A 15,605-nucleotide genomic window follows, 5' to 3' on the forward strand; every position below is an offset into this window, starting at 1 on the left:
AACACCTGTCCCTACCCTGATTCCCCCACCTCCCGGAAGTCGAGGCAGGGGAAGTGTCTTCCCCAGGGCCTTCTTCTATGGGCATCTCTGCTCCTCCAGACCCATTCTTTTCCCGCCAAGACCCCCAGATCACCCCGTGTGGCCCTCCCTTCCCACTGCGCTCCGGGAAAAACCACCCCTCCCCCTCTGGCCGAAGCCGCAGAGCGGTCAGCCTCGGTGGCCGCAGCAAACCGTGGAGGTGGGGCTTATGGAGGGGACCATTGGAGGTGGAGGGTAATGGGACCCGGAGCCTCCTGTAGAATGTGAATGGGGGAGATTTGCAAGTGTGAGAATGAGGTGACGCGCCGAGTCGGGCTATTTGAGGGTCCCCCAATCACCTGCTCTCAGGGTGGAAGGGAGCTATGGGCCCACACACTTACCAGTGACATACACACATTCACACAGAGTCACACGGGTCCCTGCCCCGCGAGGCCGCGCAGTGTCACGGCCTGTGTCACATGCCCTCGCAGTGCCACACGTTCCCTGTCACACTCACACTCACCGAGTCACACACAGTGTCTTACAATTTGGATACTCTTGTTTCTCTCGCTCAGCTCTGGCTCTCTGGCGCCATCTAGAGGTCGCAGAGCAGCTTGGGAACTCCCTTTCCTTCGCTCAGGGTTTGGTACCCTAGGCTCCCAAATGCCCCAGTTCAGTATGACCTCCTGCCACCTAGAGGCATAGGCAGGATGTTCTAGGTCAGAAGAATGAAGAAGGCTGTCGCTGGCAAGGCCTGGCCCTCCGTGTGGAAAGACCTATTATCGATGACCAGTTGAAGGGCCTTTATTTACCATAACCTCTAACTCCTCCTCCTTGTCTTCCCCCATTTTCCCATCCATACCACTCTTCCCTGTTTCTTCCCTCTGCTTCCTTCCCTCCTTATACCTGGCCTATCTATAGAACACTCTTCAAGGTAAGGGTGGGATCTCTGGCCAGCTAAGCCTCACAAGGACTGCCCAAGATCTCTCCCAGAGTAGTCCACCTCAACTGGACTCCCTTTCTGGCCTGGACTCTGATCTAGTCTCTACCCCCAGCCCTTAGCCCTTAGCCCCAGGAGCCCAGGTCAGGGGCTCTGGATGAGAGATAGGGTGAGCTAGTAAAAGGAGGATCTGCCCTGTAAGTGGCTTCTCTCTGTCTCCTGCAAGACTCATACTCTCCCCATCACTGAGCACAGCTCCAAGGAAGGAATCAGTGGCCCAGAGAGAAGAAATCTTCCACATAGGAGCTGCCCCAGCCTCCCTGCCCCCAGCATGTGCCTGCTTCCCAATGCAGCAAGCCCTCCCCAGTCTGCTTGCTGGGAGCCATTCAAAGGCTCCTCTGTTCTCCTTCCTTGCTTGGGGCTGAGCAAGATAGGCGGCTGCAGAGCTGGGCAGGAAATGCTAATCTCCCAGATGTTCTCCTCTGTCCTCTCTGCTTCACCACCATCAAACCCAAATCCTGCACCAAGTGGTATAAGCAGAACTGGGCCAGGGCAAATCAGGGTGTGCCCACTCTTCTCCCTGACCCCACACCCTCCTACCCAGCTGCCAGCCTGGGCTTTATGGGGGACCTGAGCCTGCAATGTAGACATAGAGATCAGAACTGACTTCCCCAGGGAGGGGAGCTGGCAAAGGACAGGGACTGGGAGGCGGCATTTGAAGAGAAGAGAAGCCAGCCTCCCGGTCCTGTATCAGACCAGGAGGAGGCCTTGTTTAGCAAGTAGAGAATTGTAGGGCTTCTGAAACTGATGGTGCCTGAGATTCCAGCTGAGACTGTGGCCTGGGATTGAAGCAGAGGGGATGCTAGGTGTGAGAGTGGTTGGGATGTTTGTAACCTAAGGCTCTTGCTGTGATATGTGTGTACCTGAGATGTAGCTAAGAGGACTGGGCTTCTGTAAGGCCTGGCACTGTAACAGAAAGGCTGTTGCCTCTAATTTCAGCTGGACACTGTTGTGATGCTGTGATGTTGTATGCCTAGGCTACAGCCAGAATAATCAGATTACAAGAGAGACTGTTGCCAAGCTGTGCATAAGTATGTATGTGTGTGTGTGTATTCATGTGTGCATGTGGAGGGGAGGTCTGTAACTAAAATGCCATTGGACCTGAAGCTATAGGTGTAAAGCTGGCACACCTGAGACTGGGGATAGTTGTGAACCCATTCTCTACTAATATGACATAGGTGGAGCTGTAACTGGATCCATGGCCTAGGTCCTAGGAGATGAGAGGCTGTTGCTAGGAGCCTGTACTGGGGAGGAAGGCTGTTACCTGGGATAAAAGCAAGCTACTGTTGTGTATAAGATTGTAGCTGGGATGCTATTGGTCCTAAGCTATAGCTGTAATGACAGTGTACAGGGATTGGCTATAGCTAAGATGCTGTTGCCCAGGCTTGTGGCTGGGCTGTTACTGTGTGCAGTACTCTAGCTGGGATGCTGTTATGCCTGCAGCCATAGCTCTGAAGCTCAAGTGTTGCTGGGAGGCCATTTCCTGGTAATATAGCTGGACCACTGTTGTGTGGGGGCTGTAGCCTAGACTATGTTGCCTAGGAGGTGAGAAGCTGTTCCTCGGGATGCTGTTCTAGGAGACAGGGTGCTGCCTAAGATGGAAGCTGATCTGCTGTTGGAATTTATCTGCTGTTGTACTTGGGACATGTCCTGAGTGGCTGTTACTGTGTCTGTAGCTAGCTGGGTGGGGGAAGGCTAGTGAGTTCTGCCTTGAGGTCTGGGAGATGCCAGGAGCCGGAGGCTGAGCAGAGGCTGCTACTCTGGGGAGGCTTCAGCAGCTGTTCTGCTGTGGAACCGAGAAGCTTGTTTTCATTACTGTTTTAACTCTTTTTTTAACCTTGTTTTTCTTTCAGCTGCACTTTCACTCACTCATTAATTTTGGTATTTTTCTCACGGTGTCTCAGCCCCTGTCACGGCTGCCATGGCAACAGGAGGCAGTGTGCACAGTGCCAAAATATCTGATCAAAAAATAACCAAAATAAGCAAACACCAAAACGGCTGTGCTGGGAGCTATGGTCAAGGGAGAGCCAATGGCTCAAGTCCAGGAAACCTTATGTGTCCAAAGGACCCCATTTGCTCCCCCTCTTCTCAGGGAAGCTTTGCTGAACCTTCTAATAACCTGAGAGGCTCCTTCCCAAGCAACCCCACAACACACTCTCCCAGGATTCCAAGATTTCCAGTAGTCCCTGCCCAAAAGGCAGCATTGCCTGAGTTAGAAACATTGCGAGGGTATGAGGCTGGGGCTCACTTCCCAGGATCTGAGAGTCAAGCCTCTAGGAAGCTTCCTACTTTCCCCAGCCACATGTATATCAGCAGTCAGCCACCCACCCCTCTCCTGGACCCTCCTTCCTAAGCTTCTTACTTCTTTGCTGGCAACCCTCTATCTGCCCACCTCTGCTTTTTTTCCCCATAGTCAAACCTGACAGGATGGACAGAGTGAGACAGCTGCAGCCTCCCAGCCTACCACCAACTCCTCAGAAGAGATGCTCAGGAGGGATGCTGAAAAAGCACGTGTCTCTCCTAGGCCTCTGGCCACCTCTAGTTCCATCTGCCTAGGGGACATTCCTGAACAGCCCTAAACACCCACACCCACTTCCATTTCCCCTCCTATTTCCTGGGCCCTTCCTATTCCCTGGGGGAACTCCTTTCAAGTGGGCATGTACCCCAGGAAAGTAAAACGATATGGAGCCTCAGCGTGAATAGAAACGGACAGAGCTCTTGGTATTACCTGTCTCCCTACTTATTTGCCCACTTTCCCTTCTGAGGGGGCTTGTCCAGATGTTTGGATCACTGAGAACTGGGGGAGCAAAAAGGAGTCCCTCAAGTCTGTCTCAATCACATTACATAATTGCATCTCTCTCCCTTCTTCCTGATGGCCCTCACTCCCCACCTCCAACAATGAAAGTCTCACTCCCAACAGGTCTCCTCCTCTTCAGGGAATAGCTAGAACTCACCTCCTGTTCCTCACTTTCTGTTCCTATCTTTCCCTCCCCCTCAAGAGCAGTATTGGCCTTGGCCTTCCGGCAGAGCCTTCCAGGGCCTGTTTCTATAGAAACCGAGTAGTCTGTGCATTGCGGGAAGGGGAAGGGAGACAGTAGCCGGGAAGAAGACAGACCAGATCTCAGGGCAGACCCAGGAGAAGGGACATGGGCACTGAGAGAAGGAGAAAAGCTGTCTCATCCAAAGGGAGGATGGAACCTGGGGAAGGGGAGAGATGAGGTAGCAGAAGTGTTCTAGATTCTGTCTCCACGCATCTTGCTGTGCTGCCTGCTGAGGAGAGGACACAGAACTGTTTTCTCGCCCGGTACAGGTGTCGAGGTTGTTCTATCCGCACCCCCCCACCCCACCCCCACCCCCGAAATAGTTTTTTACCAGGAACTGCCTGCTCCGGGATGAATCTCCTTCCTAAGAGCCACCAGTCTCTAAGACAGTGACCATTGGACGCCTTCCTCCCCACAAGAGTGCTCTGGAGGCTGGGCAGCCCCGGACCCGGTGGCCGCCGCTGACCCCGTGGCGTGCGGCTCTCAAAGGCTCCATTCATCTCTAGGGGCTGAAGGCGCCATTGTCCCCGGCGCGGGGTGGTGGGGGCAATGTGGGGTCTCGACTCAGGAGGAAGGAATGCGTCTGGAGAAGTTGCCCCCAGGGCTCCAGTCTCCAGGTCCCCACCAGATCCCCATCGGAACCGCTTCACGACCCCGAGCTCTTTCCCCACTAGCTCCCAGAAGCCTTCGCGCGTCTCCTAAGGGTGGGGACGGCCGGGGCGCGGGGAAGCCTCGCCCCACCCCTCTGCCTCACTCCAAAGATGCTTTTCTGGGGCTGGGAGCTGTCCAGCACCTCAGGTCCTGACGGACCGCTGATTCGCTAGGTACCATAGGACGAGAGGGTGCTCAGGGCCAGCCCTGGGGATCGGGAACTCTCTTTCACCCCGCTAAGACCACAGACCACACCCGTCCTGGGTGGGTATTAGTGCAGCTCCAAATATGGGATCCATCGGTGCTGAGAACTGACCCAAGGAGTAAACTTGACCTCTGCCCTATCTGAGCAGAATTGAAAGGTTAAGTTCCTCCAGGCCACTCCCTTGGAATTTTGTTCAAACCCCGCAGAAGAAAGACCTCCGAGAGATCAGGCCCTCGCTTCTCTCTCTCCCCATATCCCTGTGCCTCTGTTTCTGTTTTCCTCCCTCTCTCTTCCAACCTCCTCTAGTTTCCTCCCTGCTGGGTTGGGGGCTGCTGAATTATCATTTCTCAGCTCTACTAATGTGCTCCCTGCTGTGGGGAGGGATCATAATTCTGGGAGATGATTAAGTTTCAAATTGTTTTTCTTTGCGGTGTTGAAGATGAGGCTTTAATATGGTCCCTCCCCAGACAGGGGGCCTGGCCTGGCCCCAGCTGCCTGCTCCCATCCCTCCTCTGCTAGTCTTCTCCTCTCTTCTAGGCCAGGTCTGGGACCATATCCCTGGGTTCCCCTCTAAACTTTTGTGTGCTGGGTGGGAGTGTAGAGGTGGGGTTATGGATCTACCCTTGACTCAGAGGGGAATACATATCATGTAGTGGGGAGAAACACTGGTTTTGAAGTCTGACAAGTCAGGATTCAAATCCTAACTCTGCCACTTACTATCTGTGTGACCTTGGATGAGCTACGTAAGCTATCTGAGACTCGGTTTCTTCATCTATTAAGTGGGGGTAATTTAAAAGTTGCCTCATAGAGTGTTTGTGTGGATTTAAAATGATAATACATGTAAAAAGTGCTTAGTAGAGTGCTGGCTCATGATGAGACTTGGCAGATGTTAGTGGTTGTTAGTACACATATAGTCCATTCTGCCTGATCCTGCCTCCCCATCCTCCCTCTGTTCTTCAGTTCAGTAAATGTATATGTAGTGCCTACTATTTTCCAGGCATGTGTGGTAAAGATTAAGTTTTCCAGGAGTGAGAAGGTTGGGTATTTTTGCTTTTCTGCCCTCAAACACTCCTTCATTCACCTCCTTCCCTCCTTTTCTTTTTTTAACAGAGATAGAGTCAGAGAGAGGAACAGATAGGGACAGACAGGAAGGGAGAGAGATGAGAACCATCGATTGTTTGTTGCAGCACCCTAGTTGTTCACTGATTGCTTCTCATATGTGCCTTGATTGGGGGACGGGGCTACAGCAGAGCAAGTGAGCCCTTGCTCAAGCCAGCGACCTTGGGTTCAAGCCAGCAACCTTGAACTTTAAGCCAGTGACCTCGGGGTTTCGAACCTGAGTCCTCTGAGTCTCAGTTTGATTCTCTATCCACTGTGCCACCGCCTGGTCAGGCTCCTTTCCTCCTTTTCATTTAAGTTCACTCCCACTATACTTTCCCACCTACTTCTGGCTCTTTCTTCATTATTCCCACACCATTCTTCCTTCTTTCACTGCAGCCTTATCACTTCACAGTCTCATCCTCCTAACACATGCCCATCTTTTACCTTCTATATCATTCTTCATCCCATTTGGGGCCATATCATAGTAAATAAATGGGTTGAATTTTCAAACTAGGAGAGAAAATCCTGAGTCATAGTGTGTGTGTGTGTGTGTGTGTGTGTGTGTATGTGTGTGTGTGTGTGTGTTTCTGTCTGTCTAAGGGTCACATACATTTATTCACATTCCACAGTGGATCTATAGCCAGCTTCTGAATGCCCATATTTGAACTGTGTGTTTATTTGCCTGTCTATCCCCTATGCATATGTCATACAACCTTTGAAATATAAGTCTATTTCTTTGTCTACCTACCTACCTGCTCTGCCCCTGCCTCTCTCTATCTTTGTTATATCCTGAATGGGAAAGTCTGCTGATTATCAGTGAAAAAAGCTGATAATGCATTTTTGTCTCTGCTCACTAGCTTGCTATCCTGCACTATTCTTGCCTTTGTTTTTTTCAGTTACTTGAAGAAGTCATTTTGCAACTCTTTGAGGGATTGGTTCAATGCAAGAAACAGAAACTACTGTAGGTATTTTAAACTGAAGGGAATTTAACATGTTTATAAAAACAATAAAAGGACTTGCAGAATGGACTCCTGGAAAATGTACCAAAAGAGCTAATAATACCAGGAGAACTAATACTTAGGCCATGATCAAAGAGATGGGGACTCAAAAGGCCACCATTGGAACCATTAAATTAAAGAACACATTGCAAGAGATTTGCCTCCCAGGAGTTAGGCAGAAGAGACAGGAAGCTGGAGCGGCCCTTACAGGAGAACCCCATGTCTCGAGGATTCTGTTTGCCGGCAGAAAGACAAAAATAACAGAGAGAAGGCCTCTTCCTCCTTTCTGCCTTCTAGTCACACAAGTGAACTTAATTATAAGGGAGTCGGGGAAATGTAGTCGAGCTTTCTATTTCCTGTAACATAGTAGAAGAAAGTAGAAATGGAGAACACATGCCAATTGACTGTATTCAATACCTGACCCTGCCCTTTAGGAGTTCACAGACTAGAGGATCAATGCAGGTTGAAAGGGTGAGCCAGAAAGTGTCTGTGACAGACCAAATTTCATCCACATGAAGTCTTGGACCTTAGTAGTCTTTTTTTTTTTAATTTGTTGATTTTAGAGGGGAAGAAAGAAAGAGAGAGAGATAGAGAAAGAAACATTGACCTGTTGTTTCACTCATCTATGAGTTCATTGGTTGACTCCTATATGTGCCCTGACTGGGGATCAAACCCACAACCTTGGTTCAGCAGGATGACATGTTTACCAACTGAGCTACACGACCAGGGCTTAAAAGTGATTCTAGACCTTATTTGGAGCTATAGAGCTGATCTGCTAGTCACTGGGGGAACAAAGCTAAAGTCAGTGCAGTAGGGAGAGAGAGGGGCAAAGAAGAGACCATGACCCAATGTCCAAGACAGTTCTCACTGCCTGGAAGGGGCTGTGCACAATAATCTGAGGCCCTGAGTGCAGTTTCAAAAAGAGGTCCTGTGCTCCATGGCAACTTCCCCCTAACACTGACTGGTTTTGGTTTCTGCGGCCTTATGTGGCTCACCTGTCACCTGCCTCAAGATCAGTGAAGAGTCCACAGGATCACCACGGGAAATAGAGAAGTACAGAGAGAAGGCTAACATGGGCCTATCTCTCAAGCAAGAGGGCCGGAGCCCAGCATGGTTTTGCTGGAGAACATCAAAGAACTGGCACCTTACAGCTGCCTGTATCTGCTTCTTCCTGTGATTCCAAATGTTTTGGCATCTCTCCTCTTCTCTGACTCCAGGAATCAAGAGCCAGGTCCAGGTGCTTCTAGGACAAGGAAATAGTGACAACATCCAAGATCCCAAATAAATCCCTAGTCCACAAATGGCACAGTTTCTATCTGCTGAGTGAGTAGGAAAGTCTAAAGATAGGGAGTGGGTTCACATCTCCTCATGGGCTTAAAATGAAAGGTAGTATATCCTGGTGGGTAAAAGCATGGCCTCAAAAGTCCTTTCCTGGCTGGCCTGACCAGGTGGTGGCACAGTAGATAGAGTGTCGGACTGGGATGCAGAGGATCCAGGTTCGAGACCCCGAGGTCACCAGCTTGAGCACAGGTTCATCTGGTTTGAGCAAAGCTCACCAGCTTGGACCCAAGGTCACTGGCTCAAGCAAGGGGTTACTCAGTCTGCTAAGGCCCACGGTCAAGGCACATGTGAGAAAGCAATCAATGAACTAGGGTGTCGCAATGCACAATGAAAAACTAATAATTGCCTGACCTGTGGTGGCGCAGTGGATAAAGCGTCGACCTGGAAATGCTGAGGTCACCGGTTCAAAACCCTGGGCTTGCCTGGTCAAGGCACATATGGGAGTTGATGCTTCCAGCTCCTCCCCCCTTCTCTCTCTCTGTCTCTCTCTCCTCTCTCTCCCTCTCTGTCTCTCTCCTCTCTAAAAATAAATAAATAAAGTAAAAAAAAAATCTTTAAAAAGAAAAAAAAAAAGAAAAAAAAAAAAAAGAAAAAAAAAGAAAAACTAATAATTGATGCTTCTCATCTCTTTGTTCCTGTCTGTCTGTCCCTGTCTATCCCTCTCTCTGACTCTCTCTGTCTCTGTAAAAAAAAAAAAGTCCTTTCCTGGCTCAGCTGCTTTCTGGTTGTGTGACCTTGGGCCAATGACATAATATCTTTAAGCTTGTTCCTCGTCTGTAAATGGGAACAATATGTACTTACCTCACAAAATAGTTAAAGAATTGATTTAAGTAATTTTATATAAATATGTATATATTTATCCACTGGCTGGTAGCTCAGTGGATAAAGCATTGGCCTGGTGTATGGATACTTCAGGTTCGATTCCCAGTCAGGGCACACAAGAGAAGTGACCATCTACTTCTTTCCCCTTTCTCCCTCTCTTCTCCTCCTGCAGCCAGTGGCTCAATTAGTTCAAGTATCAAGCCCTGGACACAGAGGATGGCTTGGTTGGTCCAAATGCATCAGCCTCAGGTGCTAAAAATAGCACTGTTGACTTGCACATCGGCCCTAGATGGGGTCACCAGGTGGATCCCAGTCAGGGCACATGCGGGAGTCTGTCTCACTATCTCCCCTCCTTGCAACTAAAAAAATAATGTGTGTGTGTGTGTGTGTGTGTGTATAAAATGTTTAGTCCAGTGCCTGGCATATAATGTGTGTGTGTGTGTGTGTGTGTGTGTGTGTGTGTATAAAATGTTTAGTCCAGTGCCTGGCATATAGTAACCTTATGGCTCTTTAATATTTTTGTTATTATTGTCAAAATCATACGTTCTCAGCAACAAACATCTTCTATCCTACCAGGAAACATCTATAAGTGGGGGCTCCTCATGGAAGGCTTGACCCAGAAATATGAACTCATAGTCACATTGTGGAAAAGTGAGGAGCCAGACCAGGCCAGATGTCACGCAAACATGTTCCCCCCTGCTGAGAAATCTCTGTTCCCTTGAATCCTAGTACTGTCCTTCTATATTTCCATTGGACATTGCCCAGGGAACATTATGTCACTCTGGCAGATGAGGGAGAGACTGGTGATATTCAGAGGCCCAAATCAAAAGAGTTTGGAACCATCTGCTCTGACTTTCTGGGCCCCTTTCCCTCCTACTTTGCTTTTCTTTCCCCAAACCCTTTAGTTTCATTTAAATTGTATTGAATATCTGCTATGTACCAGGCACTATGCTAGGCACTGGGGGTACAGTGAAGAGCAGAGAGTAAGGCAGCCCTAACCAACTGAAGTGCTCAGTCTACAGGAACCACAAACTATACATATATAATCACACAAATAATCACTTAATTACAGTTTTAATAGGTGCATCCAAGGAAAATAACAGAGAATAATGAGAGCGGATAATGGGGGAACTTAACCTCTTTTATTAATCTGAGGGAAGAGAGAACGGCAGAGAAGGCGAGATCAGATCTGAAGAATGAGTGAGAGTCAGCCAGCCAGGAGGGGAGGAGCCCTGGGCAGAGTGAGTTTCTGCCAGAATGTTAGATGATAACTTTATGGTGTGTTGCCTTGACCAGAGGTATTTGATTCTTAACTGGGGACTCCCAAGGGATAAATATTTAATGGTGGGATTTTTTGAGAAGCATGTGACCTAATTGATAAGGTCAGGAAGCCTTCTCAACAGTATCCAATCCCAACCGTGTCTCCAGAAAGCTTATCTCTGTGTAGATTGTGTGTGTGTGTGTGTGTGTGTGTGTGTGTGTGTGTGTGTGTGTGTGTGTTGGAGTCTAAATGCACGTTTGTGACTGAATGTTAGTGCAGGTATGTACAGAGCTACAACTAATAATTTTGACATCTGGGCCAAGCAGTAGAAACATATATTTAAGTCCACAGATACACCATCTCATAGGGGAATTGGGGGAGAATAGAGAAGGAAAACTGCTCCCTCACATGCACACAGGTACCCCCAGTAGTTGGGTTTCTTACCTTTGACCTTCGACATCCCAGATCATCTATGTCAACAAGTATGGGGGACAAACTAGCCAAGCCTGCTAGAGAACCATTGATGTTGAAAGAGAAGGAAGAGAAGAGGCTTTAAAATTTGCAGTCTTTTAGAATATTATTATATTATTTAAAATGTTGGTACCCTCTATATTTTTGTTCCTGGGCCCCTGGTGAGTGTACCTTTATTGAAACTTTGAATGTATGCATGCATATAAACATGTGTGAATATTGAATGCATGTGCTTATGTGTATATGAATTAGTGTTTGGGGACTACAGTGTAAATTGTGATAACCAAGAGTCCTGTGAGTTTGAGTCCAGCACAGCCACTTGTGTGCTCTTCCCCTCCCACTACGCCTGTCTTTGCTGATCTCATAAGAAGCAGAAGCTGGCATTATCTGCTGGTTAGGGCTGAATCCTTTCATATTAGCAACAGACTGAAAATGTACTGACGGCTACAAGGCAAACAGAAATAATATGCCTATATTCATCTCCATTCCATAAAGCATGTGGAACCTGTGCCCATTGCAGTGAATGAGCCTCAATAATTCATCCCAGCTGCTGATGTGGCATTGACATAAAGCTAATTTACCACCGGGAGAGACAAGGGATGTAAAGAGCAATTATGCTTCACCTGCAGCACGGTCACTCTGCTAGCACTCTGGTGCTATACTGAAAAGCTAAATCCCGGAGTGAGAAAAGGGCTAGGGAGTCCACTTGTCCTCTTCCCTCCTTACACTTGAATGTCTGAGGCTGTTAGAATACTGTTCCGTTTTGTTCTTGATGATATTCTTGAATAGAGACTTCCCACCCCCATCTCAGGATTTGAACTTCCCAGCAGTGAAGTCTTAGGTTGGACTAGGTTCTCTTTTGTATCTCTTTCCAAGGACTCAAAACCACTGCCACTTTCTGTGGGATTTGACAGTTGAATGAATGAGGCTGAGGTTTTTTCTGGAGAGAGAGGGGACCCATGGTGAATGTTTTAAATGACATCTGTTAACGCACTTGATTTTCTGCTGTGTCAAAAATAAAAATAACTCATTCAACATCCAAAAAATATTTATTGAGTTCTTATCTTAATTTATTCATAACTGTTTAGTAAGCACATGCTGGTACAAGGTGCACCAAACAGACTGGATCCTTACCACATGGGTTGGCTGTATAGTGAGCATGAGAGAGAGAGATTCCACAAACAAAGACAAAAATAACTATATAATTGCACATTGTTACCAATGCTACTTATTTCTATTCATGTATTTATGCAAACATCAATTCAATGAGAGGGAATAATAGTAAGGAACAGCTTTGGAATTGAAAGGCCTCTCTGAGCCCTGAAGGATGAGTAGCCTGAGAAAGAGAGTAAAAAACCAGACGAGGGGGAGGCAAAGGCAGACACAAGTTTAATGTTTTGCTTCTTGCTTTGAGCAGATGGTTAAACTTGACTAGAGCCTGATGGGAGTAAAGGAATTGGGGGGGTGGAGAGATCTGAGTTCAAATTCTGTTTTTGCCATTTTATGGTTGAGTGGCCTGAGCAAGTCCCTTCTCTCTTGGGCAAGTTACTTGAAAGTCTCTGTTACTTTATGTCTAAAATGGAGAGATAACATTTCCAACTTTATAGAATTGTCATGAAAAGTTAAGTAAAGGCCCAGGCCAGGTGGCTCGGAAGACAAAGCGTCGGCCTGGCACTCCAGAGGTCACAGGTTAGGCCCTCCATCAGGGCATCTACCAGAAGCAACCAATGAGTGCACAACTAAAATAGAACAACTAAATAAAACAGCGAGTTGATGCTTCTGTCACTCTCCCCCCCCTCTCAAATCAATGGAAAATTTCTTTAAAAAATTAAGTAAAATAATATTCTAAAGTGCTTATCAGTGCTTGGCATATGGTAAGTGTCAATAAATTACTATTATGACCATTTCGATTATCCTCAAGTGCTCCAATTTCTGTATTACTCCCAGGCTTTGGCACAATTCACTCCCTTTGCCTGGATCACACTCTGTTCCCTTTATTCACTTATGCTCATCTTTCAAGTAACAGCTCAAATATATTTCCCAAGAACTCTCCTGAACTCTAGATCAGTGGCTCTCAAACTTTAATGCATGTAAGAGTCTGTGTGTGTGTGTGTGTGTGTGTGTGTGTGTGTTTATTACAAAGCAGATTTCCAGTTTTACAAAGTACCATGGTAATGTTAGATGATAACATCTGGGAAAACCGAAAATGAAAGAGATATACAGGAACTTTCTGAACTATCTTTATAACTTTTCTGCAAATCTAAGATTATTCCAAAATAAAAGTTTATTTAAAAAAAACCCAGATTCCTATGCAAATTAAAATCTCAATGTCGCCTGACCAGGCGGTGGCGCAGTAGATAGAGCATCGGACTGGGATGTGGAGGACCCAGGTTCGAGACCCCGAGATCGCCAGCTTGAGCACGGGTTCATCTGGTTTGAGCAAGACTCACCAGCTTGAGTCTAAGGTCGCTGGCTTGAGCAGGGGTCACTCGGTCTGATGGAGCCCCACAGTCAAGGCACATATGAGAAAGCAATCAATGAACAACTAAGGTACCAAAACAAAAAACTAATGATTGATGCTTCTCATCTCTCTCCGTTCCTGTCTGTCTGTCCATGTCTATCCCTCTCTCTGACTCTCTCTCTGTTTCTGAAAAAAAAAACTCAATGTGACATCAGCTCAAACTATTAAAAAAACAAACAAAATAACAAATGTTGGCAAGAATGTAAAGGGTGCCTTGTGTACAGTTGGTGGGAATGTAAAATGCCACTTTGATAAATAATATGGCGGTTTCTCAAAAAGTTAAAAATAGAATTATCATATGATTCAACAATTCTACTTCTGAGTATATACACAAAAGAATTGAAAAGAGGCTCTCAAAGAAATACTGTATGCCCATGTTCACAGAAGTACTATTCACAATAGCCAAAAGGTGGAAGCAAGTCAACTTTTTATTGATGGATGAGTGACTAAACAAAATATGATATATACATACAATAGAATACTATTCAGCCATAAAAAGAAAGAAAATTCTGCCTGACCTGTGGTGGCGCAGTGGATAAAGCGTAGACCTGGAAATGCTGAGGTCGCCGGTTCGAAACCCTGGGCTTACCTGGTCAAGGCACATATGGGAATTGATGCTTCCTGCTCCTCCCCCTTCTCTCTCTCTCTGTTTCTCTCTCTCTCTCTCTCTCTCCTCTCTAAAAATGAATAAATAAAATTAAAAAAAAAAAAGAAAGAAAATTCTGACACATACTATAACATGGATGAACCTTGAAGACATTATGCTAAGTGAAATAAGCAAGTCACAAAACAACAAATACCTGTATGATTCCACTTATATGATGTGTGTGTGTGTGTGCGCGCGCTATTGAGTCAGCTCTAGCCCCTGGTGATCCTATGAATAAGTGATGTCCACAATGCCTGGTCCTCAACAGCCCTGCTCAGTTCTTGTAGACTCATGCCGATAGAGCCAATCCATCTCATATTTGGTCTTCCTCGTTTCCTGCTGCCTTCTATTTTCTCCAGTATTACTGTCTTGTCTAAAGAACCCTGCCTTCTCAGGATGTGTCTGAAGTAGGACAGCTTCAGTTTTTGTCATTTTTGCCTCTGGCAATGTTTCAGGCTTAATTTGCTCTAGGACCCACTTGTTCATCCTCCTGTCAGTCCAGGCTATTTGTAGAGCTCTCCTCCAACACCGTATTTCAAATGAAGTATCTAGAGTAGTCAAATTTATACAGACTGAAAGTAGAATGGTGGCTGCCAGGGGTTATGGGAGGCGAGCTAGTGAGTTGTTTTTTAATGGATATAGAGTTTTAGTATTCCAAGATGAAAAATTCTGGATATTAGTTGCACAACAATGTGAATATACTTAAAATTATTGAACTGTACACTTAAAATGAATAGAATAATAACTTTTATGTTATCTGTGTTTTACCACAATTAAAAAAATTTTAAACAGAAGATTTCTGGGCCATACCTTCAGATCTTCTAAAAGTACAGAAATGAAAAAGCTGATTCTACAGTTTATATGGAATTACAAAGGACTTAGAAGACCCAAAACAATCTTGAAGAAGAATAACAAAGTTAATGGCTCACATTTCTTGATTTCAAAACTAACTATAAATCTACAGTAATCAAAACTGTGATATTGGCATAAGGATAAATGTATAGATCAATGGAATAGAATGAGAGTCTAGAAATAAACTCATATATTTATGGTCAATTATTTTCAACTAGAGTGCCAAGACTATTCATAGCTCTGAGACAACTGGTAAATGAAGAAGAAAAAGGAGGAGGAGGAGGAGGAGAAAAAGGAAGAAGAGGAGGAGGAAAAGGAGGAGGAGGAGAAGAAGAAGAAGAAGGAGGAGGAGGAGGAGGAGGAGGAGGAGAAGAAGAAGAAGAAGAAGAAGAAGAAGAAGAAGAAGAAGAAGAAGAAGAAGAAGAAGAAGAAGAAGAAGAAGGAGAAGAAATGCAGAGGAAAAAGAACAAAAAGGAAAAACAAACCCTGAAAAATTGAATCCCTACCTCACACTATATACAAAAATTAACTCTGGATAAGATACCTAAATGTAAGAGATAAAACTATAAATCTCTTAGAAGAAAACATAAGGGTAAATCTTCATGACTTTGGATTTGGCAATGGTTTCTTAAATATGGCATCAAAAGCATAAGAAACAAAAGAACAAATGGATAAAT

This window comes from Saccopteryx leptura, chromosome 6 (genome assembly GCF_036850995.1).
Source record: "Saccopteryx leptura isolate mSacLep1 chromosome 6, mSacLep1_pri_phased_curated, whole genome shotgun sequence".
In the NCBI taxonomy this organism is placed as follows: Eukaryota; Metazoa; Chordata; class Mammalia; order Chiroptera; family Emballonuridae; genus Saccopteryx; species Saccopteryx leptura.